Source organism: Tiliqua scincoides, chromosome 1, assembly GCF_035046505.1.
Source record: "Tiliqua scincoides isolate rTilSci1 chromosome 1, rTilSci1.hap2, whole genome shotgun sequence".
Lineage (NCBI taxonomy): Eukaryota > Metazoa > Chordata > Lepidosauria > Squamata > Scincidae > Tiliqua > Tiliqua scincoides.
In genome coordinates this window covers 28,568,885-28,582,844 of record NC_089821.1, presented here as the reverse complement: position 1 = coordinate 28,582,844, position 13,960 = coordinate 28,568,885, and the positions used below count along the sequence as shown (strand labels likewise).

At 43.7% G+C, this 13,960-nt stretch overlaps 1 pseudogene; it reads right to left on the bottom strand.

Moving 5' to 3' along the window:
* Positions 1–5,386: 5,386 nt before the first annotated feature.
* Positions 5,387–5,503, bottom strand: LOC136638140 (5S ribosomal RNA; annotated as a pseudogene).
* Positions 5,504–13,960: the final 8,457 nt, after the last annotated feature.

The following is a 13,960-nucleotide window of genomic DNA, read 5'->3' as shown; positions in this document are numbered from 1 at the left end:
ATATTTTCAGCATGTGTCTCTAGGGGAACTCCAGCTAACTGCTTGGCAAGACATGCTACCTTCCAAGCAACAGTTTACAAAACCTCCTTTCTTATAGATGTTTTTCCAACCACTCCTTAAAAAACAAAGGGGGAGGGGAGAAGGATCCTTAGCGTCAGCTCTAAAGAAATGAAGGGCTATTTAAGTCATTAAAGTCTGTACAAAAGTTTAATCAATTTATAAATAATAGATCAACTCTGGGTGCTCTTAATAATCTAGGTGTAACACATTTCAATCCAGACACATTACTTAGTATTTATCTTCAATGAATAACAAATGGGTCGCCGATATTGACTGAACAAGTGATTAAATATTCCATCAGTAACAGAACACGGAAATAATTTTCAATTATTAATAAGCGAGACATTTTGCGTGTTGGGTGCAATCATCTTTTGACATGAATGGCTGCTTTCCTGGGACAGATGTATTCTGCCTATTGGACCTTTCCACATGGTCCATGGTCTTTCCACAATTCCAGAGACAAAGTCAGAAGAGAAAGAAAATAGATGTTTCAGAAGACATCAAGGAGCTTTGAGGAGATACTAGGTTCTGATTCTTCCCTGTACAGATGGGGCCAGTGGCAACACTAGGTTTTGTGTCACCTGGTACGGGAGGCCAGTGCATGACCCCCAATGATGGACTTCCTCTCATGCAGTGGGCGGAGGAACACCCTGGATGGTGGGCTTGCACCATTGCCCCACCCCACTGGTTTTTTTGGCTATAGCATTTGATAGAATAGAGATATTTCAATGTGGCTTGTTTCATTGCATTCTGCATGAAATTACGCATCGGTTGATATATAACATGATGGTATTATTAAAAAATACTAAGATTTAAAATTTTTTGACCAATAGTGGTGTCACCCCTTCTCTCGTGAAAGTAACCCAGTGTGGGCTCACACTTCTGCCCCATCTGAAAAAAAATGTTTCATCTCCCAATGCCCACTTTTTGGCTAATTAACACCTTCTTTTATCTCCAGAAACAGCTGTGGTGTACAAAGGAATGAACACAGAACTCTTTAGCTATAGCAATTAACCAAATTTATTGCTATAGACACTTATTCCCTGCAAGTCCTCTTGTCCAGAGGCTTTCCCTCCCCAGAACTCCACTTAACTTAGTGGGTAAAGGTCTGAAGCCTCCAGTCTAAGTCCAGTGTCCAAAGCAGAGTTCAGTCTTCTGCAGCAGAGTCCCTCTTCTGTGTTCTCTCCAGCAGAGTGTCTCCTTCAGCAGGGTCCTGGCAGTCCTCTTCTCCCATAGGTCTTGGTCCATCCATGTCCTGTAGGTCAGGGTAGCTCTTGGTTAGGTCATCTGGGTCAGGTAGCTTTGCTCCTTCTGAAGTTGCCTTTTATCCTGCAGCCCCTTGTTAAGCCCAAATGCAGCTCAGCTGTGAGTTACCTCATTAGCTCATTCAAAGTTGCATCAAGGTCAAATGAACCTCAGGTGTCCATCCAGGTCTCCATTGGCCTTGATTGATTACAGCTGTGGAGCCAGCCCTGCCCTTCCCAGAGCTGTCAACCAGCTGTCAAAAAATGGGAATCGCTGTCAACACCACATCATTCCCCTGATGATCTTCTGATCTTCCATTACAACTTTTGTACCCCCTAGTAATGCCACTGGCTTGGACCTCGGTTACACACAGACCCAATACATAGGCTGTACAAATGAAAGGACATGGGAAAGCTACTGTCACTTTAGTTGAGATTCATGTCTGGCAAACTTGAAAAAAGCTAAACAACTAGAGGTCCCCCTCACCAGCCACATGCATAGTTTTACTGAAAGCAAAGCAGATTAAAAAAAAAAAAAAAAAAAAAACTATTTCAGTATTTGGATTCATTCTATTTCCACTGCAAAATGCCTGTAAAAAGCAATTGTTTGAAATACCATTTCGAAAGGGCAGCAATCAACAGCTAGAGTTTAGATTGGAACAAGACGTCCAGTAGTGTTCATTATTGTCCAGTAACATACTCCAGGGTTCATTTCAGGCCTTAGTGCTGCTCAACGTCTTCTTCCAACATGACTGAAGGAGTAAACTGAACAATGAACACGTGGGTGCAAAAATTGGACAGGATCGCAATTTAGATTATGTGTTCAGTATTCTTTGCCTCTCTCTTGTTTTCCCTTTTGCTTTAAGCATAAGTGTAGGGAACTGTGAAAATGGCTGTCAATTAAAAAAAAATATTCAAAATGTTGGGATATATATATACACTACCAGGCAAGATTGCTGAAGCTGATATTCAGATGATTGGTCTGTCATGTGTTGGCAACCTTCAGTCTCGGAAGACTATGGTATCGCGCTCTGGATGGTGGTTCTGGCACAGCATCTAGTGTGGCTGAAAAGGCTGATTCAGGAGTGACAATCCCTTCCACACTGAGAGCAAATGTAATCTGTCCCTGGTCTGTCTCCCTGGCTATGGGCCTTCCTTCTTTGCCTCTTTGCCTCAGACTGTTGGCCAAGTGTCTCTTCAAACTGGGAAAGGCCATGCTGCACAGCCTGCCTCCAAGCGGGCCGCTCAGAGGCCAGGGTTTCCCACTTGTTGAGGTCCACTCCTAAGGCCTTCAGATCCCTCTTGCAGATGTCCTTGTATCGCAGCTGTGGTCTACCTGTAGGGAGCTTTCCTTGCACAAGTTCTGCATAGAGGAGATCCTTTGGGATCCGGCCATCATCCATTCTCACGACATGACCGAGCCAACGCAGGCGTCTCTGTTTCAGCAGTGCATACATGCTAGGGATTCCAGCATGTTCCAGGACTGTGTTGTTTGGAACTTTGTCTTGCCAGGTGATGCCGAGGATGCGTCGGAGGCAGCACATGTGGAAAGCGTTCGGTTTCCTCTCCTATTGTGAGCGGAGAGTCCATGACTTGGTCTGTCACACAAATGCATTTTGGGGCTTTATCTTCCCTTATCCTTCCACACACCTTCAAGACAAAGGCACAATCCAACCAAATTAAAAACATTCAAGTTATGTCATTTCTACTGGGGGGATAGTTACAATGTGTTCATATATAAATATATGTAACTTAGTAGTGCTTAACTCTGACTGGGTCACCATCAGTGGCAGTCCTGGAGGAGGTAGGGGGGGAAAGCCCCAGGTGCTGCAAATACAGGCCCCATTGGTGCAGCACTGCAGCACCCACTATGGCACCACTGCCACCACCACCCGCCGTAGCGCCGCTTCCACCTCTGCCCACCCTCCAGAGCCATTCTAAGGGCAGGCAAAGCCCTGTGCTACAGCTTCTCAGTGCTCTGAAAGCCTTCTGAGGCCTCCAGAAGCCTTTAACAGTACTTCTGGTTTCCATTGGGAAATTGGATGTACTGTTAAAGGGATTCCAGGGGCCTCACAAGGCTTTTGGAGCACCAAGGAAAGTTGCATGAGGGTCCACAGTAGATAAGTGGGGGGGGGCATGTTGTTGGGGGGGGCAGCATGTTGCAGATGGGCCAGGTCCACAACTGGTCACCATTACTTAGGATCATGCAAGTGCAAAGGATTTTTTTCCATCCCCTCTTCCCAATTGCATTTTCCTGAGTCTTACCAAAAGCTGCTTCTGAGGATTGGGGGGCCACTGGGGGTAATGTGGGTGGTGGTGTTGGGGGTTGCAGAGGCACAAACCACTCCCAGCAACTGTGGGTGCAATCCTAAGCCTTTATGTCAGTGCTTTCCAGCACTGACATAAGGGCAATGCAGCTATGAGGTAAGGGAATAAACTTTCCCTTACTTTGAGGAGGCCTCCGTGAGTCACACCCAACTGCTGGATGCAGCAAATGCCCCATTGGCACTGCTATGCCAGTGCTGGAAAGCACTGACATAAGGGCTTAGGATTGCGCCCTGTGAGTCTTAATTTATGGGGATTTTCTGTTCCCCCTGCAGCCCCTCCCTAGGGCCACATCCCACATTGTTTCTGATCCTAATCTTCAGGCAAAACTAGGGTGGCAAGCCATGGGTTATGAAGAATTGAGGTGAGGTCAGGGAAGATCCCTTGCGCTACCTGTTGCACTAGTCTAACTATTGAGTTGAATTGGATTAGAACACTGGTTAGGTTCACCATTTTGTGCAATTATGCAAAAGTGTGGTTGAAGCTGTAATTGTTTACATACATTTTAATAAAATGTATGTAATGCAGCTGGTGCATATTTAAAAGACCTGTTTAGGATTTAAGGCACCTGAGTGCCCGAATATTTGTTCCCCTGCCCAGAGAACTGCCCCATTGTGTCCACTCAGACCTGCATCAGTGATTGAGGGCACAAGCCTAACCAGGTCTACTCAGAAGTAAGTCCTATTTTATTCAATGGGGCTTACTCTCAGGAAAGTGCGGTTAGGATTGCAGCCTTAGCTGGCTGAAGGCCAAGTGCACCTGGGAAGGTGGATCAAGACCAGGAAAGGGAATGGGATATCAGTGGCAGTGGTCTCGACTCTCCATCTTCCCTGCCCCGGTTTCCCCCCTATTTTGCCCCTCCCCTCCCTGTTCCCACTACCATGGGTGCTCTTTTCCATGCTTAAAAGCCCATATACAGTCAAACTGCATAGTTAATATGTAAAAGCACAAAAATATCCAATATCATGAATAGTTTTCCAAATGGGATTCAAGGCATGTGATATTCTGGTCAGTAAGGTTGGAATCTTAGTGCAGGATCTATTTAATTTTTTTCCTCCAGGATTTTTCTTCTCTATGGTAATTAAGGCTCTTCCCATGAGTCATTTAGCTTTAGCAGATGACATTTTACAGGTTGCTGATCACAACCTACTATTTCCATCCTCATAAATGCTATAAATTAACAGATTGAGGGGATAAGGGAAAAGGTCATCTGCTTCCAGTGTCTGTCTTGAAAGATCTTTTATAGCATTCATATTTTTGTTTCTTAAAAAACTGTTGCATGGGGCTTTGATCAGTATGAGCAGTGAACACAACATCTAAATTGTGATCCTGTCCTGTTTGTCCATGCACAAATATATGTATTCTTCAGTTTACAATTTTTTTTCTAGTATGAATATCAGAAAAATGAAAGATAATTTATCAGGACATTTTTTTTTAAAACAATTCCCTACCACTTTGAGATAAAAGCATGAGAATCTACACAGAGACATCAAGAAGTACAAAGCCACATATATGGCCATACCCTCACTATTCATAACTAGATATTTATTGGGTCTAGGAGAAGTTTATTTATTTAAAATGGAATGACATTAGATAACCTAGGTATGTTTCAAAAAGAGCAACGAAAGAGGTGAACCTAGGCAGCTTGCTTTCTCCCACCTCTGATATGGTTGAATGTGTTTTTTTTCCACAATTCAAGATTGATTACATGCATCATGGTTGGTTGGCAACCTTCAGTCTCGAAAGACTATGGTATAAGCCTACAGCACCCAGTATTCCCAGTTGGTCTCCCATCCAAGTACTAACCAGGCCTGACCCTGCTTAGCTTCCAAGATCAGATGAGATTGGGCGTGTGCAGGGTAACAGTTGCTGTCATACATCATAAAATTAGAGCTTCTAACTATTTTGGTTGCCAATTAAAAACTATGAAACCAACAGCACCAACCCTATGCATGTTTACTCAGAAGTAAGCCCCACTGTGTTCAGTGGGACTTACTCCCAGGTAGGCACATATCTGAGTGCAGCCTAAGTAGGAGTGGCATATTGTATTTTTTTTTCTTTTACTTTATTTTTAAACTGTCAATTACATTACATTACATGTAAACTGTCAATTACATTACATTACATGAATTACAAATACGCTATGCAAGACATTCATTAAAATAAAAAAGAATGGAAGGAGGTGCATAAAACTTTACAGTGTTATAAGAAATTTTCAGAATATACTCTGTTGGTCTTAATAAGCACACACTTATGGTTGCACATTATCTTGAAATTTATTGTTCCAAAGCATAAGAAAGAAGCCCAATTTTTACACAAAAAACCTCATTCACTTGTCCTCCTTCCATCTCTCTCACATTTGATAGCTTTATCACATAAACAACATTCCAGACATTTAGCAACTATATGAGTATTGTTGGTGAGTGTCTTCATTTCCCCCCCCCCCCCCATCTGCCACTTATTGCCATTATAAGCTGCTGTTAAAGGATACATTACCATTGCTAAATCTTCTAAACCATCCATGAAACCAGCTAGTGGTTGCTTCAGGCACCCACTTCTGACAGGGGCACCCACTTCTGTCCTCCTCCAGTGATCCTTCTCCTCCAGTCTCTGGATTGGAAAAGGAAGAGGGGGATGGAGTGGAAGTGTGGAGGAGAGCAGAGTGTTGGGTGAGAATCTGGTATATCTCCAGATAAGGGGGCAGCATTTGGCATGGTGCTTCAGGTGCCAAGAGATCTTGGGTCAGCCTTGTTCTAATGTCACAGCCTAAGAGTAAATGGTACTGATGGAGAAGGAAGGCACTTGTTTTTAGTCAATGAGTCACTTTGTTTAGCCCTCTTTATTGTTTTAAGACCTGTCCTTCTCCTGCATTGTTTGCTCTTAAGTTCTCCCTTTATTCTCAGAGGTTTACCTCCCCTACCTGTGGAGATGCAGAAGATATACCAACACACTTAAAATGCTTGAGGTGTTCTTCAATTTGCATCCTAAAAAGCCCAATCCTATTTTTTTTTTTTTGTCCCCATAGCATGTAGCTGTGCCCAAACAGGCTGCACTGAATGTTATGATGGGAGGCAGATTGGGAGACTTGGGAAGGGAAAGGGAAAATATTTTCCCTTACCATTCCATAAGTTTTCAGATTGCCAATGGGTCTCCTCAGACATGAGCCAACTCTTTAGCTGGCACAAGTCAAAGGAAACAAAGGGAGTGTGTAGACTGCGATAGAGAGGATAGCATCCTGTGCAAGTCACCCATGGCACATGCTTCTCCCTCCCCGCTGACTCACCTCTGCTGACAGGTAGTCCTTGCCTGCCATTCTATGTGGGGCCACTCTGACCTCTCCGGCTGTGGTCCAGAAGTGCATGACTGCATACTTCTGAACCAAATAGCTGAAATGTCTCTAAGGGCACAATCCTAGGTTGCTCTTGGACCGGTGCAAGTCCCTTGCACTGGCCCAGTAGGGTTGCAAATAGCACGTGCATAAGGCACATTTGCACCTTCTCAAGAGTCAGCTAGGCTGCCACAGGGAGGTGTGCCAGCCTGTGGAGGCTGAATTAAACCTCTGCACTAACAGAGGGACTAAGCCTTGCGTCGGCCGTGCTTGGCCGACGCAAAGCTCTGAGGTGGGCAGGGAGGAGGTGGAGAGGAGGCAAGAGGGAGGTGTTCCAGGATGACGGGAAGCAGCCGTAGGGAGGTCCCGGGTGTGGGCGGGGAGCAGGAGGCGGGGCTTGGACCCAGCAGTTATGGAACCTCAGCAGATGGTGCAAATTCAAGAAGACCCGTAGGGACTGCAATGGCTTATGCAGGGGTAAGGGGAAGAGTTTCCCCTTACCTTCGGCTGAGTCACTTTGCAACCCTATCTTGTGCTGGATACAGCGCAAGCCTACTGGCTTGCCTGTTCGAGCGCAAGATAGGATTGTGGTGTAAAGGTTGAGCACAACCTCAAACTAAGTTTTCTTAATCCTTTATATTTTTAAAGTTGCAGTTCTATACACACTTACCTGATACTTCTGAGTATATGTATATACTCAGGATATGTATATACTCAGGAAATAGAATATCAGGATATCTCCTTGAACATACAGCTATCCTGAATATCTACCAGCATCCCAGCTGTTGCCACAGCTAGTATCAAGTACACATTTGACCTGACTAGGTCAAACATCTCTCCAAAAGTGCCTCTGTCCTTCTTCATTGGCCATTCTGCTTTTGCTTAAAACTTTTCTTTGGGGGAAATCTATAGGCACATGTTCACATTCTGTAAGAGCAGTAACTACTGACTTTAGAGGAAAAACACAGTTCTTCTGAAGTCTAGAAGGGCTACTGTGTGACAGTACAGCCCACATTTGTCACTTGCTATTAATTTAAATTTTGATTATGCATCTGTTCCAAAAATAATTAGGATTATATGTTGCAGTAAATATGCTTGTTCATTCATTAGTGCAAAGCAGGAGATTAATTGCAGTACAATGGGAGTCAGGACTACTGCATTCAGATCAGCAATGATAACAGTGGCAGCTAGGCTGCCCACAAAACTTTGATAAGCTTCAAAAACAAGTATAGATGAGAAAATAATTAACTTGCTGAATGGCAGTCCCATTCTGTTTATTGGAGCCATCATCAATAAAAGAGCCATAATCAGAGACAAACACGGCTGTGGTTCATAGCAGTTATGGAATAAAAGGACTTTTTATGGATTGATATATAGATAAAGAACAGAAGGTAGAGTATAAGAATAAATTGACAATTTTCATGGGGGGGGGTTAAGAATTGGGGTCCCCCAAGGAACTGAACCAGTGAATTTTATCTTGTTCATAAATTATCTGGAGTTAGGGGTAAACAGGGACGTAGCCAAAAATACTGTGGGAGTTTTGCCAAAGGTTGTTGGAAAGTAGGTTCAACACTGTCTACATGGGGTGGGGGGCAGTGCGCTGTCTAGGAGATAGATGATTCAACCAGTCACATTCTTTTTCTTTTGACCTTTATGCTCACCCTCTCTCTCTCTCTCTCTCTCTCTCTCTCTCTCTCTCTCTCCAATGAATAAGACCTCTCTCTATTAGCAATGCCAGCTGATATGAAGTCCACCATGTCATGAACTCTTACACACCCATGAAAAGAGAAAAGTTCTAGGATTCACTGCTCCAGACTCTAGGACCTATGTTACCCACACAGATGCACATGCTTTTAAAATGTAAAAAAATGTGTTTCTTTGAAACCTTTTTGCTGCAGTGATTGATGCTCTGTATGATAAGGTTAAAAGCCTGGGGGTGGATGGGTACTTCTGGACTGAGTACTTCTTGAGAAGAATATTGGAGTTGCTACTTAGGTGTGCCTTCTTTCATCTGTAACTAAAAAAAAAAGCTTTCTCCTCTTCTGTACAGGTCAGGTCAGTGAATTACATGTTTCTGTAAAGTCCAGACTTGTTTATTGCAATGAACTCTATGGGGCTGCCTTTGGAAACAACTCAAATGTTTCAACTGGTGGAGAACACTGTGGTACTTCTCTAAGGTGGACACATTACGCAACTTGTTTTGCACAATTGCAATGCTTGCCAATTTGCTTCTGGCACAATTCAAGGTACAATGGTTTCAGAGGCCAATCCTGAGCTCTTCAGCGCTGGTGGTAAGAGTGTACTGCTGATGCTGGGAGTTGTAAATGTGCCCGTGACACCCTACGCCAAGCCAGCACTGGCCCAGCACCGGCAAGATGCCTCCTGAAGCTAGGTGACAGCTCCGGGTGGCAGTGAGGTCCTCGGCAGTGGAGGGTAGGGGGAGGAACCAGGGCAGGAGGAGGGTGGGACTGGCGGAGTTCTTGAGAAGCCCCACTGTGGGGCTTAGGGCTTCTCCCGAGGAGACCTTCGGCAGCAGCTGCAGGGCCACAGGTTGCAGCAGTAGCTGCTTTGACACCACTGTACCCGGCAGCGTTGCCACCTAAGATAGGGCTGCCTGCCTCTAAAGACTTGCATAGCCTGGGATCTTCATACCACTTGGATTGTCTCTCCCCATATGATACCGCTTGCCCATGTGAGACCACTTGTCCAAGGGGAACAACAGTTCTGTGCTGTGTCCTCCAGGGTAGACACCCACAGTCCACAGTCCAATATCTTGTCTTGTGTTCTCTGTGGGGAGCACTGGAACAATGTGTTGTTTCTCTCTGATTTTTTTCTAACCCCATAGGCTTTAAATAATAATAATTATTTTTATATTATTTAATTATTTATACTCTCTCTCTCTCTCTCTCTCTCTCTCTCTCTCTCTCTCTCTCTCTCTCTCTCTCTCTCTCGTGTGTGTGTGTGTAAATCAAGTAAAAATTGGTTTTTGTTATCTATCTTGGCATCTGAATTTTAGGTTTTCTCATCCCATGTCTAATAGTCTTCCTACTCTATCCAGTACAAGTAAAGTGGCTGGATCACAAGGAAAGGGCAGAAAGGAAGAGAACTTTGAGACATACAAAATCATGCAGGGGGTGGACAGAGTGGATAGAGTGACACTCTTTTCCCTCGCACAAAACACCAACCAGGGGACATCCATGAAAGTTGAGTGTTGGGAGAGTTAGGACAGACAGAAGAAAATATATTTCTTTACCCAGCATGTAATTAGTTTGTGGAACTCCTTGCCACAGGATGTAGTGATGGCATCTTGCCTGGATGCCTTTAAGAGGGGCTTGGACAAATTTCTGGAGGAAAAGTTCATTGCAGGTTACAAGTCATAGTAGGTATGTGTAAGCTCTTGATTTTAGAGACAGGCTGCCTCTGTTTGCCAGATGCAGGGGAGGGCACCAGGATGCAGGTTGTGTCTTGTGTGCTCCTTGGGGCATTTGGTGGGCCACTGTGAGAAACAGGAAGCTGGACTAGATGGGCCCTTGCCCTGATCCAGTGGGGCTCTTCTTATGTAACTATTTTAGTTGAAGCAAACATAACATATGAACAACATATTCCCGTGCTGCTCGGGAATGGGGGTTGGGATCCAGCATAACAGCCTGATCCCAGCCCCACCTCCCCCACCCCCCAGGACTGCCCTCCTCCCACCCTTCCCAGCCCTGGAATTCCTCCCTCCTGCCTCCTCCCCGCCCACCCCAGAGCCTTGCCAATGCAAAACTCGCACCACAAGCCGCCATGAAGCCTGGATTCAACCTCCGTGTGCCAGTGCACCTCCATGTGCTGGCACAACTTGCTCCCAAGGAGGTGCAAAAGTGCAGCTTTTCCAGAGGCTTTTCCGACTGTTGCCACTCCCCATCCTGTTTTGTCCTTCCCCTCCTCCTTTGGGAAGGGGCCTAAAAGAAACTTTGTACCAGCACCCCCCTGATGAAATTCCTCTTGGAAGCCATACTATATCCATACTATACTTACCCATACTATATCCATACTATATTACCCCTGCTAATTGAGTTTACCCCTGCTAATTGGGTAAGGGGCACTTTTTCAAGTGGATGCTCCTCTTTTTAGCAGGGGGAGAGTAACTGGCCCACCTCACCCCAGCAGTGTCTGTTCTAGTGGCTGTCTGCTGGTGTTCTTTTTGCATCTTTTTAGGCTGTGAGCCCTTTTGGGATAGGGAGCCATTAGTTATTTGATTTTTTCTCTGTAAACCGCTTTGTGAACTTTTAGTTGAAAAGCGGTATATAAATACTGTTAATAATAATTAAATAATAATACTTGGTACCATCTCCAGCTTTAATGTGAAGTACTAGTAATGTAATATGAACCAGCTGATGTTTCTCTAAGGGAGAAACATCCAAGGGATGATGTACTCCAAGGGAGGTGTTGCCATTTCCTCTTCTTGTCCTTTCCTGCCATCTATAGTCATATTTAGAATAAGTCCTCTCTTATTCCTATAGTTCATTCATCAACAGAAATAATTTTTAAACATTACAGGTTAAAAGACATGTCTGTCAACTTTCCTAACTTTGTTTCTTATTTTCACAGAAGAATCAGATGTTTCACCTGATTGCTGAAAGCCTGGATTCCATTCTGATAAAACTGTATCTGTATAAGAAGGTTAGCCCAGGATTCAAGGTCTTTCATTGATCAAACTGGATTCTGTACGGACTTCTTGTTCCTTTTCAAAAATTGAAACTTTAATCAATGAAATAGAAAAACATTAACTTTAGCCTCTTGTCATTCCTGAAAATTAGTTTGGATCAGCTAACATGACAAAGAAATATTATGGAAGGTTTTATAGCTCTTTTGTTATACTGTAGGTATTGTGTAGTGGTGGACTTCCCATTATGTTCTATGGGGCAAATGCCCCGGGCACTAGACTTTAGCCTCTCTGAGGCTCCTGACGGGGTCAGAAACTGTGCTTCCGGTTTTCCGGAAGTACAGTTTATAGTGTCGGGAAAGCCTCAGGAAGCTTCCCTGATGCAGCCTGGGGTCGCTTGAAGCTCTGTGAACCTAAGGAGAGTGAAGGGATGAGTGGGGGGGGGGGAGATATCACAGGGTGCAGTGACAGTCTGCGGGAGGGGGCGCGCCATCGTAGACCTTTGCCCTGGATGTGGGGTTGGGGAGGTCTGCCACTGGTATTGTGTGGTCGAGCTATTTTTGGAAACCATTGCGGGATATTTTTCCTATATACAGTTTTCTTATAAAATGCATAGTCACCATCAACAAGAGCAGGAAACTCATAATTTTCAGTGGAAGTATAAAATCTTCCACCAGGAGGTCTGGTCTAGAGGGTAGAGCCTCCATTTGCCTGAAGATAACATCCACAAGGTCGCCAGTTCAAGGCCACCGGCACCATGCGACCTTGAAGCAGCTGACAAGCTGAAGCCGAGCTATTCCATCTGCTCTGAGAATGGGAGGATGGAGGCCAGAATGTGAAACCAGATCAGAATGAAACACCTGAATGTTGTGGTTCTTGAAAGAAAGAACCTTCTTTCAATTGTAAAAATCCCTATGGGGATTTAAATAAGCCTGCCTATGTAAACCGCCTTGAATAAAGTCTTGAATAAAGACCAAGAAAGGCGGTATATAAATACCTGTACTATTATTATTATTATTATTATTATTATTATTATTATTATTATTATTATTATTATTATTAAAAATGCCATATTAAAAGATAGTGATTGTCTTCCAATGTTGTTCCCAACCTGGGTTTGCCTGCCCCCAGGGACAGAACATTTAGAGATAGGCAGAAAAAAAAATTGAATAACAGTGAGAAAACGTACATATGTCAACAGCATAAGGCAAGATACAAATCCAAAGTTGTGAAATTAATTCAACATTATGATGAATAGGTGAGCAGGTTTTCTTCTTAATTTAACCTTGTGAAAAGCCCATGTCCCTCTATAATTTTGTCCAATGGTGGGGAATCCCTTCATAAACACTGTGTTGTGTACATACCACTGCAGTGCATATGCTTAGTAGTGTGCCCCTTCACAGGTTCAGCTCTCACTTTCTTCCACTTTGTGAAGATTCAAGTGCCGTTGTGCCGTACTGGTATATATTAGCAGGGACCTAAGTGAATCCAGTAAGCAGCGTTCAATAAATGAGTTCTTCTGGGTCTTTTCTATGTACAAAGTAATTTCTGTCGTCTTTTAAAATTGAGCTTTAAATTAGTTTTTCAATTTGTGTATAATCAGATGTGAATTATTGGTTGAAACTGACTTTTTAATCCCATTATTGGACCACTTATTAACAGTTACAATGTATAAATTTGAAAAAGCAGCAACTATATTAATTACAAACATCTTGGTATGTGAAGGATACAATTTATGGAAATGTGCCGTCAAGTGGTATGCAAGTGAAAAAAGGTTGGGAACCACTGGTCTATCATTACAACGGCCATCAAATCCCGCTTTGACCCAATTTGACCCTACCCAACATCATCCTGAAATAGATACAGTTCTTACTGGAATCCGGAATTGTTCCAGGGTGTTCCTGGGTCCTACTAAGCCACATGAGACAGCTTGCACATTTTCCAGGTCCTAACCCTAACCTGTGCCATGTATGAAATGTGTGAACACAAGGTTAGCAAGGCTTAGCATGGACCACAATCTACATTATCATCCAGGTGATGTGCTGGATGTTCGCGTGCTTCCAATAGGGCCTAGCAAAGCCTGGAGACAGTGCCATTACAAGGGCACATAAATTAATTGTGAAATATATTCCCCAACTCCAGACTAGAGTTTTTGATAAACCTGAATTGTTTTATTTCAAAATCCATCCATGCAGAACTCACCCCTAGCTATGGTGCACAATACAATGTACTATGCATCTTGGTTTGTGATGGCCTGTCATTTTACTTTATTTTTTTAACCACCTTGGAAGAATGGACAAAAAGCATAATAAAATACTTTTTTGGCCTGTGCATTTATGAGTCACCATCAGCTGAGTA